General features: G+C 40.2%; 1 non-coding gene across 1 annotated transcript; it reads left to right on the top strand.

Annotated features, from left to right (window-relative positions):
- Positions 1-8,525: 8,525 nt before the first annotated feature.
- LOC133793261 (small nucleolar RNA R71) lies at positions 8,526-8,631 on the top strand. Its single transcript, XR_009874714.1, has one exon. It is a non-coding gene; the product is annotated as a small nucleolar RNA R71 (small nucleolar RNA).
- The last annotated feature ends 12,654 nt before the right edge of the window (positions 8,632-21,285 follow it).

Here is a 21,285-nt window from a genome sequence, read left to right as displayed (position 1 = left end):
TACATTCTGCTCTCAGAGCTCTCCAAATCAGGGATGATCAAGCTTGCCCTTGCCTTTACCTGCACCACGTAGCACCCGTGAGCCAAGGCCCAGTAAGAAAACATATCATGTTACATAACAAGCAATAATAATATCTGGGTAACCCTTAAGCACGTTCATACACATAACATACCACAATATTCACAAAGCATGGAGATTCAACAAAAGAGTTAGCTAATCATCACCCAGCTATACAACATAACAACCCACCAAACAATAATAACAAACAAATCATATAATAGCCATGGTCGACACTTTAGGTTGCATCCTCTGTTTACCCCACTGACTCCGGCCCGCTTAAACCGAGCTCAGTGTATAACAAGCTGTCCTCAGCTACCAGTGGCCGAGCCGCGCCCTGTGCGCTAGTGTAAACTTCGGCACTCTTAGGCCATTGGTTTACTGTTTACATGGCGTAATACAATCCTTTACAAAGAATACAAAATAGGGAACCCTTAGTCCCATTATAATTCCACAACCGGGTGTAGTTTTCTTACCTTTAATTCCCAAGTTCACTAATTACAAGCGACACCTCTCAAGCACGATCCGCTTCCCGAGCCCTAGCTTAACACCTTATTTGATGAACCACTTCCTTAACAGATTCTTGAGCTAAAACCCAATCTTCTCAGCTTTAATTCAATCCTTGAGCCTAGTTGAATGCTCCTTAGTCAGAACTAGGCTAATCCTTCACAAATTCAGCTCAAAACACAGAATTTTCCAGTTGAGTTCTTTAAGTTTTTAGTAGTTTCCTTAAGAGAGAGAAGAGAAGGAGGAGAGGGGAAAAAATGGGTCGGTTTGTGTCTTTGTTCTACTGCTTTCTGTTTACTTAATCTAACCTTAGCTAATTAAGTCAATCCTGAGGCTCGGGGTACCAAAAACGTCCCCGAGGGAAAAATGGTAAAATTCCCCAATATTCCCGCCTAGGCTTCCTAACCTCGAATATATCTCCATATATTTATTTCCATAACCCGATCACCCAAATAATCATCTAATACCCGAATTACCCCTTGACTTGCCCCAAGTCAAACATTAAGCCCCGTTGTGACTTCCCGCTAGCTAGCTCCCTAGGATCGCCTCGAGTCGCACGCTGCAGACTTACCCACATAATAATATGGTTCTCACAAATATAACATATAATCACATTTACATTCATATAATCATACATTAACTTAATAAACACACACATAAGCCAATTATGCCCTCCTGGTACACTAATCAAGGCCCTTAAGCCATATTAGTGATTTTGGGTCGTTACAGCACAACTGTGTGATGAGTGATGGAAAGAAAAACTTGCCCTTTTTCTTCTTGGCACAGCTAACAATCTACCTGGAGATCAACTTGCCCACATCGATACTCAAACCAGCCAACATACAGTATAACAAAAGTACCCGCTCCTTGGACACCGTAGTGTCATGTGTGGTAGGCAGCAAGTGGCATTTGAGGAAATGCAACCACACTCCAACTTCAGGCAAAATAGAGGTGTGCAATAAAGTGCGCACACCACCAGAAGAAATACACCACTGAGCGTCGAGAGATGCGACAAGTTGCAGTGCCTTGTCAAAATTGTCTGGGGTAGGGGCCAAGACCATATCATTATACACAGCGCACTCAACACTGGCCAACCCAAATAGTGAGTTAATAGCCTCACCATAAAAGGAAACAACCTTGCCTTGAATGCTCACTTCAGAATTCTCAGAGGAAGTAATGTTGGCATAAAACTCCCGCACCAATGGGATGATAGCATGCTCTAGTTTTTGACAGAAAACCTCCCAATTGTGCTGCTCAATGACACTACTGATGAATTATGGCACCTCAACAGTGGTGGGTAAGAATCCTTTTTCTGGGAGCAACTTCTTGGTCTTAATGGATTCATATTGTGCCTTGGCCTGAGCAAAAGCGAATTTTGTAGCGGGATCTGAAGGGATAAGAGTTTTCTTGGTTGGGGTTGGTACAACAGTGGGTGTTGGCTTGGAGGCAGTTTTGGTGGTAGTGGAGGTCTTATGTTTCTTGGGTGAAGGTGTGGCTGATGCGGGTTTGGTAGCACTTTTTGATTTGGGTTGGGTTGGTGGTGATTTGAGTGTTGGTGGGGTAGTGATGGTGGGGGTAGGATCATTTATAGTGACTGGGGAAGGCAAGAGTAATGGGGTAGTGGGAATCTGTGGGGCTTTTGGTGGGATAGTGGTGGGTTTGGATTTCTTTTTGGTTGGTGGCGGGACAGAGCTTTGTGTGGACTTCTTTGTGACTGGTGGTGGGAGAGAGGTTGGTTTTGAATTCTGTTTGTCTTGTGGTGGGACAGTGGATGGTGGGGTAGAAATGGGGACAATGGTGCTCTTTTTGGTCGGTGGTGGGGTTGGGGTTGGTTTAGATTTCTTTCTCTGAGCCCTCATTTTGGTGGCCATATTTGTCAAAAGGGAACTAAATATATAACAAGTCAGCAATACAACACACCGAACACCAAAACAACTGCTGAGCAAATGATAGCACTAGAGCAATGACAGCCACAAGAGGCACACTATCACAAAGCTGAAAAGTGCCCAAAATCTGCCTTCAGAATCAAAATTTCACTAGCAAGGAATCCAACAGGAAGCAATATTCACAATACTATAATCAGGACAAGGAAAGTAATACCCCAATTTTAAGTGGCTTGACGGAGAGAAGTGGTGGAGGTTCGGTGCTGGCTGGAGACGCTGGGCTTAGGCTCGGATGCATCTGGGATGCCGAGGGTGCTGGGTCGCGTATGGGGGCTCCGTGGGTGTGTGAGCGTGTTGGTGAAGGGAGGTTCTCGTTCACTCCTTCAGGTGGCCGTGGGCTGAAGGGAGTGAATGATGGTGATGGTGAGGTCACGGTCTCATGGAGTTGTGAGGTGGGTGGTGGCGGTGGCTCTCAGTCTGGATGGTGCCGAGGGTGATGGGAGGAACGAAAATGGTCTGAGCAGAGGGTGAGGGAATTGGAAAAAAAATGGGTTAGGGTAATAGATATATACATATACATATATGTTATATATAATATATATTTTACTAATATTATATATATCGTATAGTTTATAGGATATATTTTTTTTTATATTTATAAAAAAACAATTTATAAATAAATAAAATTTTTTCTGTATGTATAAATATTCATATATGTATATATTAATATATATTTCTCCAGTATATATGTAGTAATATATAAATATAATATTAAATATAGTATTATATACAAATTTTTGTTTGTTTTGTGTATATATTAATATGTAGTATTATATATATTAAAAAAAAAATATTTTCTGAACAAACCACACCCCTGACTTGAGCCTGCCCAATTGCCACCATTTTGCCTAAGTTTGGCTTCAGCAACCAAAATTTGACGTAACTCCATTTTTTTGGAAATTTTTGCTCCCGGTTTGCTGAAGCAAAAATTTCACAAAACCATCAGACCCCAAAATTACTTCCAAAACACCAACTTCTTGCTTTCTTAGCACCTGAAAAAAAACACACACACACACACACATAAAACCACTCCAAAACATCACAATAAAATGGAATCAAAATTCTAAAAATTAAAACTAAAAATAAAAATAATTAAAAACACTCATATATATTTATATATATTTTTTTATGTACACTTTTATTTTGTACTTTCTTCTTTTTGGGTTGCCTTAAATTTAGTGTCTAAATTACTTGACAACCCAAAATAACAACGACTTTTAAGGGTCCTCCAAAGTGATGAAGGTCTTCTCGCGATCGACCTCGCCTCCCCAATAATGTTTTAGACGCTGCCCATTCACTTTAAATTCCCTTCCGGATTGATCTTCCCGAACTTCAACTACTCCAAAGGGGTAAACTTTCACTATGGTGAATGGGCCAGACCAGCGGGACTTCAACTCGCTAGGAAACAACTTCAGGCGCGAGTTGAAGAGTAATACTTTCTGCCCCTTCTCAATGACTTGAGCTTGAATTTTCTGGTCATGCCACCTCTTAGTTTTCTCCTTGTACAACTTAGCATTTTCATAGGAGAACAACCTCATTTCTTCCAGCTCATTTAACTGTAAATTTCGAGCTTCTCCAGTAGCTTGGAGATCCATATTCAACTTCTTAGTGGCCCAATATGCCTTATGCTCCAACTCAACGGGAAAATGGCAAGCTTTCCCCAAAACCAAACGATACGGTGACATTCCCAAAGGGGTTTTGAAAACCGTTCTATAAGCCCAAAGAGCATCATCCAATCGCTGAGACCAATCCTTTCTACTAGGATTCACCACTTTTTCTTGGATTCCCTTGATCTCTCTATTAGATATTTTTGCTTGACCATTTGTTTGAGGGTGGTAGGCTGTAGCAATCTTGTGTTTCACACTATATTTGGCTAACAAAGTTGCCAAAATCTTGTTCACAAAGTGGGTGTCTTCATCACTTATAAGCGCCCTTGGAGTGCCAAAACGGGTGAACACATGCTTATGTAGGAACTTCATGACCACCTTGGAATCATTAGTAGGACTTGCCACTACTTCAACCCACTTAGAGACATAGCCAACCGCCACCAAAATATACAAATTTTTGAATGATGGTGGAAATGGCCCCATGAAGTCGATTCCCCAAACATCGAACAATTCGACTTCAACAATGTTATTCAAGGGCATTTCACTCCTTGCTGAAATATTTCCAACACATTGGCAGTGATCACATCTTTTAGCGAATTCATGAGCATCCTTGAAAATGGAAGGCCAATAGTACCCCGATTGAAAAACCATAGTGACTGTCCTTTGCCCACCAAAGTCTCCACCATAAGGAGCCGAATGACAATGCTCCAGTATGCTAGAAACTTCATCCTTAGGCACACAACGTCTCATGATTTGATCTGGACATTGATTATACAAATAGGGCTCATCCCAATAATAAAATCTCACATCCTGAAAGAATTTCTTGAGGAGCTGCCTATTCAAATCAGGTGGCTGCAAACCACTCACCAAATAGTTGACAAAATCAGCGTACCATGGTGTAGTGACTTGGTTCACAACCAACAATTGTTCATCGGGGAATGTCTCTTTAATAGGCCCATCATTTTGATTTTCACTTCCAGCTTCAAGTCTAGATAAATGGTCAGCCACTTGGTTCTCCGTTCCTTTTCTATCCCGAATTTCCAAGTCAAATTCTTGAAGAAGCAACACCCATCAAATAAGTCTTGGCTTAGCATCCTTCTTGGCAATTAGATACTTGATCGCTGAATGATCAGTGTAAACCACCACTTTAGTCCCCACAAGATAAGCTCTAAACTTGTCAAAAGCAAACGCCACCACCAAAAGCTCCTTCTCGGTAATGGTATAGTTCAATTGACCATCAGTTAATGTCTTGCTTGCATAATAAATGGAATGAAAGACCTTCTCTTTTCGCTGCCCAAGTACGACACCCACAGCAAAGTCACTAGCATCGCACATAAATTCAAAAGGGAGAGACCAATCCGGAGCTACAATGATGGGTGCGGTGATAAGAGCTTTTTTCAAAGTCACAAATGCTTCTTCACACTCCTTGGTGAACTCAAATGTTCAATTTTGCTCAAGTAAGGAACAAAGGGGCTTAGAAATCTTTGAAAAATCTTTTATAAACCTCCTATAGAAGCCTATGTGTCCCAAAGAGCTTATAATCCCCTTGACTGTAGTAGGTGGTGGTAGTTTTTCAATGACTTCAAGCTTTGCTCTATCCACTTCTATGCCCTTGTTAGAAATTCTATGGCCCAACACAATGCATTCTTGCACCATAAAATGGCATTTTTTCCAATTGAGTACCAAGTTTGTTTTTTCACATCTCACCAAAACTTGCTCCAAGTTAGCCAAAGAAGTGTCAAAAGACTCACAAAATACTAAAAAATTGTCCATGAAGACTTCAAGAGACTTTTCCACCATATCTGAACATATCGCCATCATACAACATTGGAAAGTGGCGGGGGCATTGCACAACCCAAACGACATCCTTCTAAAGGCAAATGTGCCATAAGGACAAGTGAAGGTAGTCTTCTCCTTGTCTTATGGCATGATGGAAATCTGATTATAGCCTGAATACCCGTCAAGGAAGCAATAAAACTCCTTTCCCGCCAACCGATCAAGCATTTGATCAATGAATGGTAGTGGGAAGTGGTCTTTCCGAATAGCCTTATTCAGCTTTCGATAGTCCATACAAACACGCCACCCCGTCACTTATCTTGTGGGAATCAACTCATTATTTTCATTAGCCACCACCATGACACCACCTTTCTTAGGAACACACTGAATCAGGCTGACCCAAGAACTATCTAAAATTGGGTAAACAATTCCATAATCAAGCCACTTAATTATCTCTTTTCTAACCACTTCCATCATGATAGGATTAAGCCTTCGCTGCTGCTCAATAGAATTATTACAGCAATCCTCCAACAGAATTTTATGCATACAAAATGAGGGACTTATACCCTTAATATCTACCATGGTCCAACCAATGGCCCTTGTATATTTCTTCAAAACAGCCAGCAACAAACTCTCTTTTTTAGCTCCTAACATGGATGAAATAATCATAGGCAAAGTCTCATCATCTCTCAAATAAGCATACTTTAAGTGACTAGGCAAAGGTTTCAACTCTAATTTTGGTGGCTCTTGAATAGAGGGCTTAAAAGGCTTAAAATTCCCTTTCGACAAGTCCAATGACTCAAAAGGCCTCCTAAATTTAGCAAAGGGCTGCTTTGACTCCACCCATGTAACTTGGCTTTCTTCCTCTACACTTAAGTCTTCAAGCTCTTCAAGTGACCTCACCCCCATTCCATCTTTAAAAGCTTCCTTGTGGAATTTTTCAGCGACAATTGACTAAATTACACTCAGCCTAGAGCATTCCTCAATCTCATCCAGAAACTTCATAGCGTTGAACATATTGAAAGTCACTTGTTGGTCATTCACCCTCATAGTAAGCTCCCCTTTTTGTACATCAATCAAGGTCCTCCCAGTAGCTAGAAATGGCCTACCCAAGATAATAGGAACATCTCTATCCGCTTCATAATCAAGAATGATGAAATCAGCCGAAAAAATGAATTTATCAACTTGCACGAGTACATCATCAATTTTTCCTTTCGGGTGTGCCATATAACGATTCGCTAATTGCAAAGTGACTGTAGTTGGTCTTGCTTCTCCAATCCCCAACTTCTTGAAAATTGACATGGGCATCAAATTGATACTAGCCCCCAAGTCACAAAGTGCTCTACCAACATCTCTACCACCAATAGAACAAGGAATTGTGAAGCTGCCCAGGTCTTTCAATTTAGGAGGAATTTTATTCTTCAATATAGCACTACAACCTTCATTCAAAGCCACCGTTTCAAATTCTCCAAGCCTCCTCTTGTTAGTTAAAATATCCTTCAAAAACTTCACATAGTTGAGCATTTGCTCCAAAGCTTCCACCAACGGTATATTGATGTGAAGTTGTTTCAAAACATCTAAAAATCTCCGAAATTGACCATCTTGTTGCTACTTTTGAAAGCACTGAGGAAATGGTGGAGGTGGCTTGCTCATAGGCTTCTCTATAGCATTTTGCTAAGGAATTGCTGCAGCAATTGCATTAAGATCAGCATTTGAAAATTTTGAATTCACATCTTTGTCTCCCTTGTCCACACTACTTTGGATTGAAGTGGGCTCGCTGTTTCTCTTACAATTCTCCTCAGTCAATTCCAGATTTTTACCACTCCTCAAGGTAACCGCCTTGCAATGCTCCTTACCAACTTTCCTTGGATTTTCGGTATCACTAGGCAAGGTGCCTTGTGGTCTATTCCTTAGCTCATTAGCTAGCTGCCCCAATTGAATCTCTAGGTTCCTCAAGGATGTCGCTTGGCTCTGAATCACAGCATCATTCTTGGTCATATATTCTTTCATTAAACTCTCCAAAGAGCTTGATTGAGACCCTTGAGGAAGAGGTGGTTGAGCTCTTGGTTGTTGTTGAGAAAACCCTGGTGGATATGTAGGCTTGTTTTGCATTGGTGCTCCGCTTGAACTAGCTCCTTGACCCCCCCTTCCCCCCCCCCCCCCCCCCCATGAGAATTTTGGATGCTCCCTCCACCCCGGATTATAAGAGTTAGAATATGGGTTATTACGGTTGGCATTTTGATTCCCCACATAAAAAACCGAAGCGGGATTTGAAGGACAACTCTCAAATGTGTGCCCATCTCCACAATAAACACAAGATACATCAACAAATTGTCCCATAGCAGCTGGTTGTACCATTCCCCCCAAACTCATGTTCTTGAGAAGGTTAGTCATTGAAGACACTTGAGCGGTCAAAGCTGTCAATGCATCCACTTTAAGTATACCAGCCACTTTTCAACTTGTTGAGGCTCTAACATTGGACCATTGATAATTGTTGCTAGCTATCCTCTCCAAAATCTCATAGGCTTCATTGTAGGACTTAAAGAGAATAGACCCATTAGCTGAAGCATCTAACACCATGTGAGTGGAAGAATTGAGCCCATTATAGAATGTTTCCATTTGTATACAATGTGGGATCCCATGGTGTGGGCATTTCCTTAATAACTCCTTGAGTCTCTCCCAAGCTTCACAAAATGATTCATCTTCCAGCTGCTGAAATGGCATGATTTCATTGTGAAACTTGGCATTTTTGGTGGGAGGAAAGCACTTCATCAAGATTTTTTAGCCAACTCATTCCATGTAGTCACCGAGTCGGGAGGAAGGGTGTTGAGCCAAGCTCTAGCTCGACCCCTCAAAGAGAAAGGGAGCAATTTCAACCTTAGGGCCTCGTCACTCACTCCTTGTAGCTTGAAAGAATCGCTCACCTACAAAGGTGAATGAAGATGAAGATGAGGATCCTCAATAGGCAGCCCACTAAATTGACCCACTGTTTGCAACATTTGGAACATAACGAGATTTAACTCGAATTGGGGTCCTTGAATTTCAGGCCTAACATTGCCTGGATTGAGCTCATTAAACATGGGGGCAGCATACTCCCTTATGGCTCTCTCTCTATCATCAGCCATATCAATTGCGTTAGTGACATTATTAGCACCCTCAACTCCTTCAACCTCTTCGACCATATTAAGGTGATTTTGAGCCCGTTGTTCCCTTAGTCTTCTTTTAACTGTTCTTTCAATCTTAGGGTCAATAGGAGCTAGTTCTATGTCTTCTTGCTCGTTCATATAGTAAATCACCTGAAAAAACACAAGAGCAAGCAAACAAAAAAATAAATTGCAAGTAATTGATATGACAAAGATTTCTAATTTCAATCCCGCAACGATGCCAAAAACTTGTTGTTATAAATTAATATTTGATTTTAAATACACAAGTGCACTAGTCACACAAGTAATACAATGATAAGAAAATCCTCTCCACATGGATTGTAAAATAGAAAAATAAGCAAAACAATTACTACACAACTTAAAAGTACTAAAAATCAAATGAGTTGTTTATAGGTTGAGCAAAATGTTAAAAATATAGAAATAATGAAATTAAAACTCAACTGAAAAAGAAAATTGAAAGAGATATGTGGATTGCAAAATGAGCTTGAATTATTGATTTCCCCTATATTAATCATCCTGAACAAATTGCGAACAGATTACGGCAGCAATATTCTAGCAAAACTCCCACGTTAACAAGAATTCATTAAACACTCATAAAAAATTCCCAAATTTTATGACATTAATTCTTTTACCTAATTAAACATATTCCTATGCAAAACCAGATTTAAGAATGCAAATTCAATGTTTAATTCTCAAAAGTTACACAAGGCAAATAACACATCCTTATGTTACTTACTAACATAATCTAACCTAGATTATGACTTGTGTCATCCAAGTTCTTCCCATTACATTTAATCTATCCATCATTAAACATAACTGAATATCTTACCATTGCTGGGCAAACAACAACAAGAAATTAATATAAGCACATTTAAATGAACCAGAGAGATTTTACTAAAATAAAGTGCAAGAAATTACTAGACTATAACATAGGGTTCATCAACAATTCAAGCCACCTAAAAATTAGTTCATGGATGAGTTAATAAAAATTAATCCACAATAAAAACAGCCCATAATATTCAGATTCAGAAATCACTTAGAAAATATAAAAATAGAGTTTAGGAATAGAAGAAAGAACAAATCCAAAATGATGCTTGAGCTCTCTTTTTCGTCCTCCTTCTTCCTTGCTGATTTATGGGTTTCTTTCCTTCTTCTTGCTGGTTTTTCTTTTCCAAAAATGGCTGCTTCCCTAATATTTCGGCTAATGCTTGTTTTTGTGTATTCTAGGTTTCCTCCTTTAGCCTCAAAAGTACAATATTGCCCTCCTTGTAAAAAACGTGAGTCTCCTCTTTTCTTTTGTCATTTTCTCCCAATTTTTGACTCAACCTTTCTGTACTTGCCACCTCAGCCACTATTCCAGCTCACCCATTGACTTGCCACGTGTTCTAGGTGCCCAAAAGCTGCCTGATCAAAATGCTTCAGCAAAACCTGATAATTCAGCCATAAAAAATTCAATTTAGATAGTTTTACATGTTAGTTCATTCTTTGTACAAATATTTATTCATGAAAAAATTATCTTCAACCCATTAGCTATTAAAAACTACAAAAATAACTAAACTTAACTAAGATCATAAAAACACCAAAGTTAGCTACAAAAGCTAAAAAAAAAAAACTAGCATCACTCACGGCTTTTCCACAATTATAAGCTCAAAAGCACATGAAATACTCTTTATTTAAGAGTTATCACTTTGGCATTATACTTGTGTCTTTTGCAAGATCTAGAGGAAACTAGAAACCAAAGGAAGGACTTATGAATTTGTAGGATCAAAGTGGGAAATCAAGCCAAGGATTTAAGCTAAGGGAGCTAGAGGTTGCTCTACACATTTGAGGTAAGGATATTAAGTTGTTATTTTGTTGATTTCTACTGTAATCCATAAGCTTGCTTGAGGGTTGAAATTATGAGATTTGGTTTTGAGTTTTGGTGAGATTATGGAAGTGTTTCTGGAGTTGTTGTGGTACTTAGGTTGTGTAGATGGGGATTCTAGACTTGATTCTAGGTTTGTTGGTTGTTTGGGGTGAGAATTTATGGTTTATGCTCGAGGAAAACGCAGGGAAAAAGGATGAATTTCTAGGTTTCGGGCTCGAGCTGCGGCTCATGTGTGTCGAAGAGGCTAGAAGCCTTTGTCTGCCTAGGCACGTCGCAGCCCGTGTATCTCAGCAGAAAGGCATTTTGCCTCTGACTTGAGCGCGAACGCAGCCCTTAAGGGGCTGGGCCGCGACTCAATTGCAAGATATTGGTTGTTTGAAGGTTTTTAGCTCGGGAACCCAAATGTTAAGGCTCGAGAAGGATTTTACCACCCGGTTTGGTAGAATCCAAGGTCCCGAAGGCTAGAATTATATTCCAAAGTTATTTATTGGATTAGAACTTGATGGATGGCTATTATGAATATGTTGTGACTAGGTTTTAACCGAGGCTCGAGTTAGAGTACTATGCTCGGGATTGCGGTGCTAAGGAAGCTTGAGACACAGGTAAGAGAACTGTTGTACCCATAGAGCAGGGCATGGCCTATTGTTTGTATTGCAGGGCATGGCCCTATTGATTGAATTGTAGGGAGTGGCCCTATTGTTTATGTTTAGTATATGTTTAAATATATGTTGATATTATGCTATGTAATGCATATTTGTGAGTGAACGGCGAAGGCCGGGAATGGTGAAGGTCAAAAACGGCAAGAAGCCGAGTATAGCAAGGGCTAGGGATCGGCATTGAGCATGTAGAGTGCAAGCCATTAGGGCGAGACCCTCCTAGGGTGCTGGAGACATCCTCTCAGTGAACACCGCGAACCCACGGCCTGGTAATGCGCCTGGAATGACATGGCTGCTATGTGTTTAGCCTGTTGGCTGCTTTTGTAACGCCCTGGATACCCAAGACCGCTACACTGTGTATTTATAAAAGTGTAGGACTTGCCAGTCAAGTCATTTAGTTAAAACGCGATACTAAAACCACTAAAGAACTAGGGTTAAAAGGGTTTGGTCTCAAAAGTGTACATTTTTTTATAACAAAACATTTTATACGTGGGATCCCAAAAAGGAACAGCGATCAAAAGTCAGGTTACAAAATTATCAAGGTTTAAACACCTATTAGCCATTCTAAGGCAAAACAGACATTTCTGGTTTTTCTGCTCCTTCCTTCCTCTCAACCGTGGCGGCTGAGCAGCTGGTCATGTACATTCAGCTCAGAGAGCCCTCCAAGTCAGGTTGATCAAGTTTGCCCTTGCCTTTACCTGCACCACGTACCACCCGTGAGCCAAGGCCCAGCAAGAAAACATAATATGCATCATAAACAACAATAACAGATGAATAATCCCTTAAGCATGATCAAACACTTAGCACTCATATTAATCACATAGCACGTATTCAAAATGAAAGATGCAACCAAGCATTAATAACAATCAAGTTACATGATTATCAGGGCTGAAAACTTAGGCCGCACCCTCTGTTTACCCCACTGACTCCGGCCTGCTTAAACCGAGCTTAGTGTATAATAAGCTGTCCTCGGCTACCAGTGGCCGAGCCGCACTCTGTGCGCTAGTGTAACCTTGGGCACTCTTAGGCCGTTGATTTACTGTTTACATGGCATAATACCATCCTTTCAAAGCATACATTTTAGGGAACCCTTAGTCCCACTATAAATACACAACCGGGTGCAGTTTTCTTACCTTTAATTTCCACATTCACTGACTACGAGCGTTGACTCTTGAGCACGATCTGCTTCCTGAGCCCTAGCTTAACACCTAGTCACAACCAAGGTAATGGATTCCATTAATATTCAAATAAAGCTTTCCGGGTACAATGCTAGCTTTCGGGACATCGAATTCCACCAAACCCGGTGATGAAATCGATCCCGAGCACCCTAGGTTAAGCTCCCGCGCTTAAAATCTCCAAAAGATAAAAAATGCACCTAAGGGCTGCGGCCCCTGAAACCTAGCCGCGACCCGCCCCTGAAATAGAAACCACACCCCTTTGAAGGCAGACACGCGGTGCGGCCCTGCCCTGTGGTGTTGCGGCGCTCCCCTTCAGCCGAGCCTCCCTGGCTCCTTTGCTTCATAGGGCTGCAACGCTCTAGAACAGAGTCGCGGCCCAACCCTTCGTGCCCAGAAAAAACCCCCATTTTGACTCTCAAACCTCACTCAAACTCCTCCAAAACTACCCCAACTCCACAACTCAATTACCCAAAGACCTCCCACACAATTCCAACAACACAACCCAACTATAACCCAGATTAGAAACCCATCAAAAACCTATTTCAATCTCTGAAACTTATTAACTTAAGAACACAAAAACCAGCCATGGAAACACCAAAATTCAGCCATTAAACAATAAAGTCAAGCTTACATTAACTACAAAATCAATCCTCCAAAAGATCTCTGGGCTAACTTCCAAGGTTCTAGCTTCAATTTAATCTTCAAATCCAAAACCCAAAAATCCACTTAGAACACAACCAAAATCACAGAATTTCAACAACAGAGAGTGGGAGTCAATCCTTACCTTAGTCCCTGATTGAATCCTCAATTAACCCTTGAGCTAATCCTCTAAATCCCAGCTTCAATCCTTAGAATTTCAGCTACAATTTCTAGGTTCTGTGTTTTTCCTTCGATAGAGAAAGAGAGGAAGAGGAAAGTATTGGTCTAATTTGTTCTACTGCTTTCTAAAGCCTCTTAAATCTATCCTTAAGTGATTAAGCTAATCCCAAAGCTCGGGGTACCGGAAACGTCCCCGAGGGCAAAATGGTAAATTTCCCCCAAATTCCCGCTTAAGCTTCCTAACCTCAAATATATCTCCATATATTTATTTCCATAACCCGGTAGTCTAAATAACCACCCGATACCTGAAATACCCCTGACTTGTCCAAAGTCAAATATTAAGCCCCGTTGTGACTTTCCCGCTATCTAGCTCCCTAGGACTGCCTCAAGTCGCACTCTACAGATCTACCCACATAATAATGCGGTTCTCACAGATATAACATTTAGCCACACTTACATTATATAATCACACAAGCATGCTTATCATACAATCATGCATTATCAAGGCCCTTAAGCCATATTAGTGATTTTGGGTCATTACAACTATCCCCTCCTACTGGGAATTTCGTCCTCGAAATTTACCTGAATAGCTCAGGATACTGATCCCGCATCGCTGTCTCTAACTCCCAGGTTGCTTCCTCGACCTTGCTATTTCTCCATAACACTTTAACTAACGAAATCATTTTATTCCGTAATACTTTGTCCTTTCGATCCAAAATCTGAACTGGTCGCTCTTCATAGGACAAATCTGTCTGTAACTCTAAGTCCTCATACTTCAGCACATGCGTTGTATCTGAAACATATTTTCGTAACTTGGAGACATGGAATACATCATGAACTCCTGACAGCGACGGTGGCAAGGCCAACCTGTAAGCCACGTGTCCAATCCTTTCTAGAATCTTGAAAGGTCCAACAAACTGAGGGCTCAACTTTCCCTTTACCCCAAATCTCCTCACCCCTCTCAATGGTGAAACTCGCAGAAACACGTGGTCCCCAACCTGGAACTCCATGTCCCTACGCTTAGGATTAGCGTAGCTTTTCTTCCTACTCTGCGAGGCAAGCATTCTGGCTCGAATCTTCTCAATAGCTTCATTAGTCTTCTGAACCATATCTGGCCCTAAATACTTCCTCTCACCCATCTTATCCCAATGAATGGGTGATCTACACTTTTTTTCATATAACATTTCATAAGGAGCCACTCTAATCGTGGATTGATAACTGTTGTTATATGAGAACTCAATCAACGGTAGATACTTACTCCAAGACCCCTCGAAATCAATCACACACGCCTTAAGCATGTCCTTCAACACCTAAATCGTCCTCTCAGACTACCCATCAGTCTGAGGATGGAAAGCTGTGCTAAACTTCAACTGGGTCCCCATAGCTCTCTGTAGAGCTCCCCAAAACTTAGAGGTAAAAATAGGATCTCGATCAGATATAATAGACTTTGGAACCCCATGGAGATGAACTATCTCCCTCACATACAACTCTGCATACTGTCCCACTGTATAGGTCGACTTCACTGGCAGAAAATGAGCTGACTTGGTGTATCTGTCTACTATCACCCACACCGAGTCACAAAGTCCCACTGTCCTGGGTAGTCCTCCCACAAAATCCATCGTGATGTCCTCCCACTTCCACTCTGGGATACCCAAAGGCTAAAGCAATCCCACTGGTCGTTGATGTTCAGCCTTTACCTGCTGACATGTCAAACATCTAGCCACATACTCTACCACATCCTTCTTCATCCCGGGCCACCAATATAATGTCTGTAGATCCTGATACATCTTCGTGGTACCCGGATGAAGCGAGTATGGCGTAGTGTGAGACTCATCCAGTATCTCTCGTCTAATCCCCTCATCTGCCGAAACACAAATCTGTCCCTGATATCGAAGTATACTAGTCTTAGAAACAGAATAATCCTTAGTTGTCCCAGCTAAGACATGCTGCCTAACATCTCACAACTACGCATCCACCAATTGTCCCTCCTTGATCCTCTCTAGCAGGGTCGACTTCAAGGTAATATTAGCTAACTGGCCCACCACCAGTTCTATCTTTGCCCTGGCCATCTCATCAGCTAACTCTCTCAAGATCTGGGTGGAACCATACAATTGTCCTGGACCCCTCCTACTCAACGCATCTGCCACCACATTGGCCTTCCCTAGGTGGTAAAGGATATAGCAGTCATAATCCTTAACCAGCTCCAACCAACGCCTCTGTCTCATGTTCAGATCCTTCTGAGTGAAGAAATATTTCAAACTCTTATGGTCAGTGTATATCTCACACTTCTCCCCATACAGGTAATGATGCCACAGCTTCAGTGCAAACACCACTGCTGCTAGTTCCAAATCATGATTAGGATACTGTTGTTCATACTCCTTCAGCTGTCGCGACGCATAAGATATAACTTTCTCATTGTGCATCAGCACGCAGCCTAAACCCATCCTCGACGCATCACAGTAAACCATGAACTTTCCTTCCTCCGAAGGAAGACTCAGCTCAAGTGCAGAAATAAGCCATCACTTCAACTCTTGGAAATTATTCTCACACTTCTCTGACCAAACAAACCTCTAATTCTTTCTTGTCAATTTTGTCATCGGTGATGCAATCTTTGAAAATCCCTCCACAAACCGCATGTAATAACCTGCCAACCCAAGGAAACTCCACACCTTCGACGCGTTCCTTGGCCTTGGCCAATCTCTCACCGCTTCCACCTGGGACAGATCCACCTTAATCCCTTATGCACCAACTATATGTCCAAGGAAAGTCACCTCTGGTAACCAAAATTCACACTTCTTAAACTTAGCATATAACTAGTGTTCCCTTAATCTCTGTAAAACCTGTCGAAGATGCTGCTCATGCTCTGCCTCTGAACTGGAGTATACTAGAATGTCGTCGATGAAGACGATGACGAACTGATCCAAGAAGTCCTTGAACACCCCGTTCATCAAATCCATAAAAGTTGTCGGGGCATTGGTCAAACCAAAAGACATGACCAAGAACTCATAGTGCCCATATCGCATCCGGAAGGTCGTCTTCGGTATATCCTCATCTTTGATCCTCAACTGGTGATAACCAGATCGTAGATCAATCTTTGAGAACACCGTCTTTCCCTGCAGCTGATCGAACAAGTCATCAATCCTCGGTAGATGGTACTTATTATTGATAGTCAACTTGTTCAATTCCCTGTAATCTATACACATCCTCAATGTCCCGTCCTTCTTCTTAACAAATAACACTGGAGTGCCCCATGGTGAGTAACTAGGTTTGATGAATCCTAAATCCAGAAGCTCCTGCAACTGAATCTTTAGTTCCTTCAGCTCAGCTGGTGCCATCCTATATGGTGTCCTTAATACTGGCTCTGTCCCCGGTGCTAACTCAATCTCAAACTGAATCTCCCTGCGCGGCAGCAACCTTGGTAGATCCTCAGGAAATACGTCCAAAAACTCACACACCAATCTGGTCTCTCCCGGCATTGCTGGCATAACCTTAGTGGTATCCACCATACTGGCCAAAAAACCTATGCATCCCCCCTACAACAAGTCTCTGACTCTCAATGCTGAAATAATGGGTACGCAGGGTCCACACACCGCACCCACAAAGACAAAAGGATCCTCACCCTCAGGCTCAAAAGTCACCATCTTCTTCCTGCAGTCAATAGTAGCCCCATAATTGACCAACCAGTCCATCCCTAAGATCATATCAAAATCCTCCATATCTAACTCAATCACATCTACCGAAAGTTCCCTACTATCAACCATCACTGGCAGTGCCCTAATCCATCTCCTAGAAATTACCAGTTCCCCTGTAGGCAATAAAGTCCCAAACCTTGCAGTCTGATATTCACTAGGTCTACACAGTCTATCAATCACTTTACTAGAAACAAAGGAATGTGTTGCACCAGAATCAATCAATACAGTAAAAGGAGAGCCAGCGCTAGAAATTTGACCTGTCACTACTGAGGGACTAGCCTCGGCCTCTGCCTGTGTCAAAGTGAATACTTGAGCTGGAGTCAAGCTATCCACCTTTCCTGCTTCACCTTTCTTCACTGTTGGGCAATCTTTCCTGAGATGCCCCATTATTCCGCACACAAAACAAGCTTTGGCTCGACATTCGCCCAAGAGATGCCTTCTACACCTTGGGCACTCTGGATAGGTCTGCCACACCTCGCCTCGCCGCCACCCTGACCACCTCGACCCCTCTTATCAGGACCAACAGCAATCGAAGTGTCAGGATTCTTTCTCTTGAAGTCACTAAGGCCTCTGCCCCTACTTGTCCCTGAATAAGGAGGCACCACTCTGCGACCCTCGCGCCTCACCGCACTTTCCCTCCAAATCTTGTTCTCCGCTTCATCAGCGGTAAGTGTAACGTCCTATGTTTTCGGGTACCTTTAAACGACTCGGGTCGGGATTTTTCCCCCAGGTTAAGAATATTATTTTAAATAATATTATATATTTTTTGTAAGTATTCCATGAGTTATTTCTAGCCAAAATATGAATTTTGTGATATTAAAAGTCAAGATAAGACTTTCGGTCCTGGACCGACACAAAAACCCTGATCGGGTAAAAATCTCGAAAAATAAAATGAAAAATCATGGCAATTATATTTTGGGCATAAAATACATTCATAAAATTTAAAGTTTGGTCAAAAATAATAAACCTAAAAGAAAATGGAAATTTTAAGGCATTTTGTGTTAAATGCCTAATTTTGCCGAAATGGGGAATTTTATTCCATGAATGGACCTTAGGTTAAATTTTATTATGTGATTGATTAAATTAAATGTGAGAGACATTTAATTTAATTAATTAATGTTAAGTTTGGTGATTAAAACTTAATAAGAGTGAAAAATGTGTCAAAAGCCAATTTGGACTTTTCTTCTTATGAAACATTTATTAACCTTTATAAAAAAAAAATGAAATGATCACATATATAACAAGGGTTTCCGGCCATGTGATGTTTTGAAATCCCATTTATTAACTAATTGAGTTTAAATCTCATTTATTTAAAGGTTTGGGATAATGTCAAGTGGGCAAGTGGGAGTAAAGCACTTGAGTGTTTTTTTTTAGGAATTTTAGAGTGTGATAAACTCTTCCAACCCTCCCCAATCGACCACACCACTCTCTCTCATTCACTCATCTAATTTTTGAAGACCTCTCAAAGTGTTCTCTCAATATTCAACCTCAAGAACACCAAGGAAACTTGGAGGCTAAGTCTTGGTCTAGGAAGTATTTTCCCTAAGGTAAAGTTTCACTAATCTAGGCTTTTGTAAAGTTTTAAGCATAGAGTTTCAAATAGCTAATTAACTATGTTGTTGGGGGAAATTGGTTAGGGTTTTTGAAAGGTTTTGAAGGAGTTAAAGCTAATAGGAAGGTCCAAACCTTAAGCAAGAACACCAAAAAGGTAAAAAGTTTACTTTTGATGATTTTGTTGTAGGGTTTTTAGTTTTACTTTATTATTTTGTATATTTAATGCTTAAAGTTTCTTGTTGGTGATGTAATAAAGTTATGGTAGTTGTTTAATAATTTTTATGATGCATGTGTATTGATTTTTGAAAATGGGAACCAAAACCCCCAAGGGTTTTGTAGGATACCCTAAAACAAAACATGTTTTGAGCTGTGACTTCCAAGGGGTCAAGCAGCCACTGTATATTGTTTTTGTAAAATTAAATTGTACTGTGATGTTTTTGAGATTGAGTACATAAAATTGAGCTTTTGAAACACTAAAAAATGTTTAGAAATGAGTAAGTTATGCTATTTCAAAGTTTAGGTAAAAAACTGTTTTTTCGTATTCTTATTTTCGGAACCAAGTTTGGACAGCCACTGTATAGGGCAAATGAACCCAGTTTTTTCTAAAATTTTGTAGACATATTTCTGGAATAACTTATTATTCCACTGTAAAATTTGGTAAGAAAATATTGAACGGTTTGAAAGTTATTAACTGTCAAAGTTTGGAAAAAATAAGGACTTGAAAATAAGGTCATTTTTACCTCATTGTTGGAAAATGATTTCACCAATAAAAAATGTTCATTTTGACCTAAGATTTTACAAAGACCTAAATGGCATAAAAAAAATGGAATTGGAAAATTTTGATAACAATTGGGTAAGTAAATTTCAAGTTATGAACTAACGAAGTATGTAGTTAAAAATGTGAAAAATAGGCTTTTCACACTTAGTGTAAAAATGAGATTTTGGAACATAAGGTAAAAAGTAAAATTTTGCTTATTTCAATATATAAATTGATAAGTCTTGAAATCATAATTTCACTAAAATTACCCCTTTGAATTTAAATGAATTATTTTTATTAAAGAATTTTTATTCTTTCTAAAAATAAGATATTTAATTTATTAATAGTTAATAAATTAAAAGAGGGTTTAAAACCCTATATTTTGAGAAAATAATTAAATGAATTATTTTTCTAGTAAGTAAAATTGATTAATTGATTTTGGAAAATTAATTAGTCAAGATGGGAAAATTTTAACGGTTTTCCTAATTAAGAAAAATTAGGCAATTTTCTTAGAACGGTTTTTAGAGATTAAAACCTTAAGAAAAATAAAAGGGAAAAATTAAGAGTTTATTTTCTTTAAAAATAATTAAGGAATTTATTTGTATTTTCTGGATATAATACCGGCTAAAATCTTACATATTTTAACTGACTAGTCGAAAGTGCGGGTTAATAGCGATACCTTGAAAGAATAAGATTTTTAGCGGATTGTGGGGAAATACCATTGTGATACCCGAGCCTAGGTATCGAGACCTTAGGATAGGTCTCCCCGAGACTTAGGGTTTAGTCTCGAATATTTTGTATGACTTTCCTTAATAGGTTTAAAACCAAATAAGGATTATAAATCCTTACAAATGACTTTTATTAAAATGACTAAACTGCCCAAAATAATAATAATGAATTATGAGTGCCATAATTAATCCGAGTATACTATATGGATAACTATAGTATTGGCAAAGCGTAACTGGACTGAACGTTGGAGGGTGAAAACCTGCTAAGCGCTAAGGACTCCAAGTAAGTCAACTTATATTGTATGGCTGCAACATGAAATGATTATTGTCTTGTATGTTAGTATAGGGATACATGCACATATATAGACTGTCATAGAAAGTTCCTTAGAGATGTTAGTCTAGTGAGTGCTGATTTAAAAAATATGAACGGTAGATGTCCGTCATATCCTAGACGGTTGATCCCCGTCACACTGCTTGATTTTATTTATGTCCGATTCATTACCGCGACGAGTGGCCATGAGATGAGGATAAGCTGGTTAAACCTAGGGGCGCCAAAATAAATGGGACCTAGGGGCCCTCATGCTTACTTAATCATTGGACGGTTAGAATCCGAGCAAGTGCTCTGATAAGTTATTCCCGGATAGCAGCCGTGATTATTGGCCATTCAGTGAGAGTGCCTAGAGATACTAGGGGTTGCCAAGATTGAGTGAGGCTGAACACCCTAGAGGCAACTGCTCACCAGCACCACTGATTAACATAGAAGTCTCCGTAAAACCGTGTAAATTGGATTACACTCTTGGATAAGTAGCGATGCCCTAGGTAACACGATAGTTACCATTGATGAGGATATTTATTGGCTAGATCTTAGTGTGGAGACTCGGTTCTCTTTTACAGATTAGAAATTATGTTGGAGGGCGCGTTACGCCTGAATTGTTGGAAATTATCGAGCATTGGTCTCGAATTATATGGTGATATAATAT

This window comes from Humulus lupulus, chromosome 7 (genome assembly GCF_963169125.1).
Source record: "Humulus lupulus chromosome 7, drHumLupu1.1, whole genome shotgun sequence".
NCBI classification, from domain to species: Eukaryota; Viridiplantae; Streptophyta; class Magnoliopsida; order Rosales; family Cannabaceae; genus Humulus; species Humulus lupulus.
Note: the sequence above shows the minus strand (reverse complement) of the source record. Positions and strands in the feature narration are given on the sequence as shown.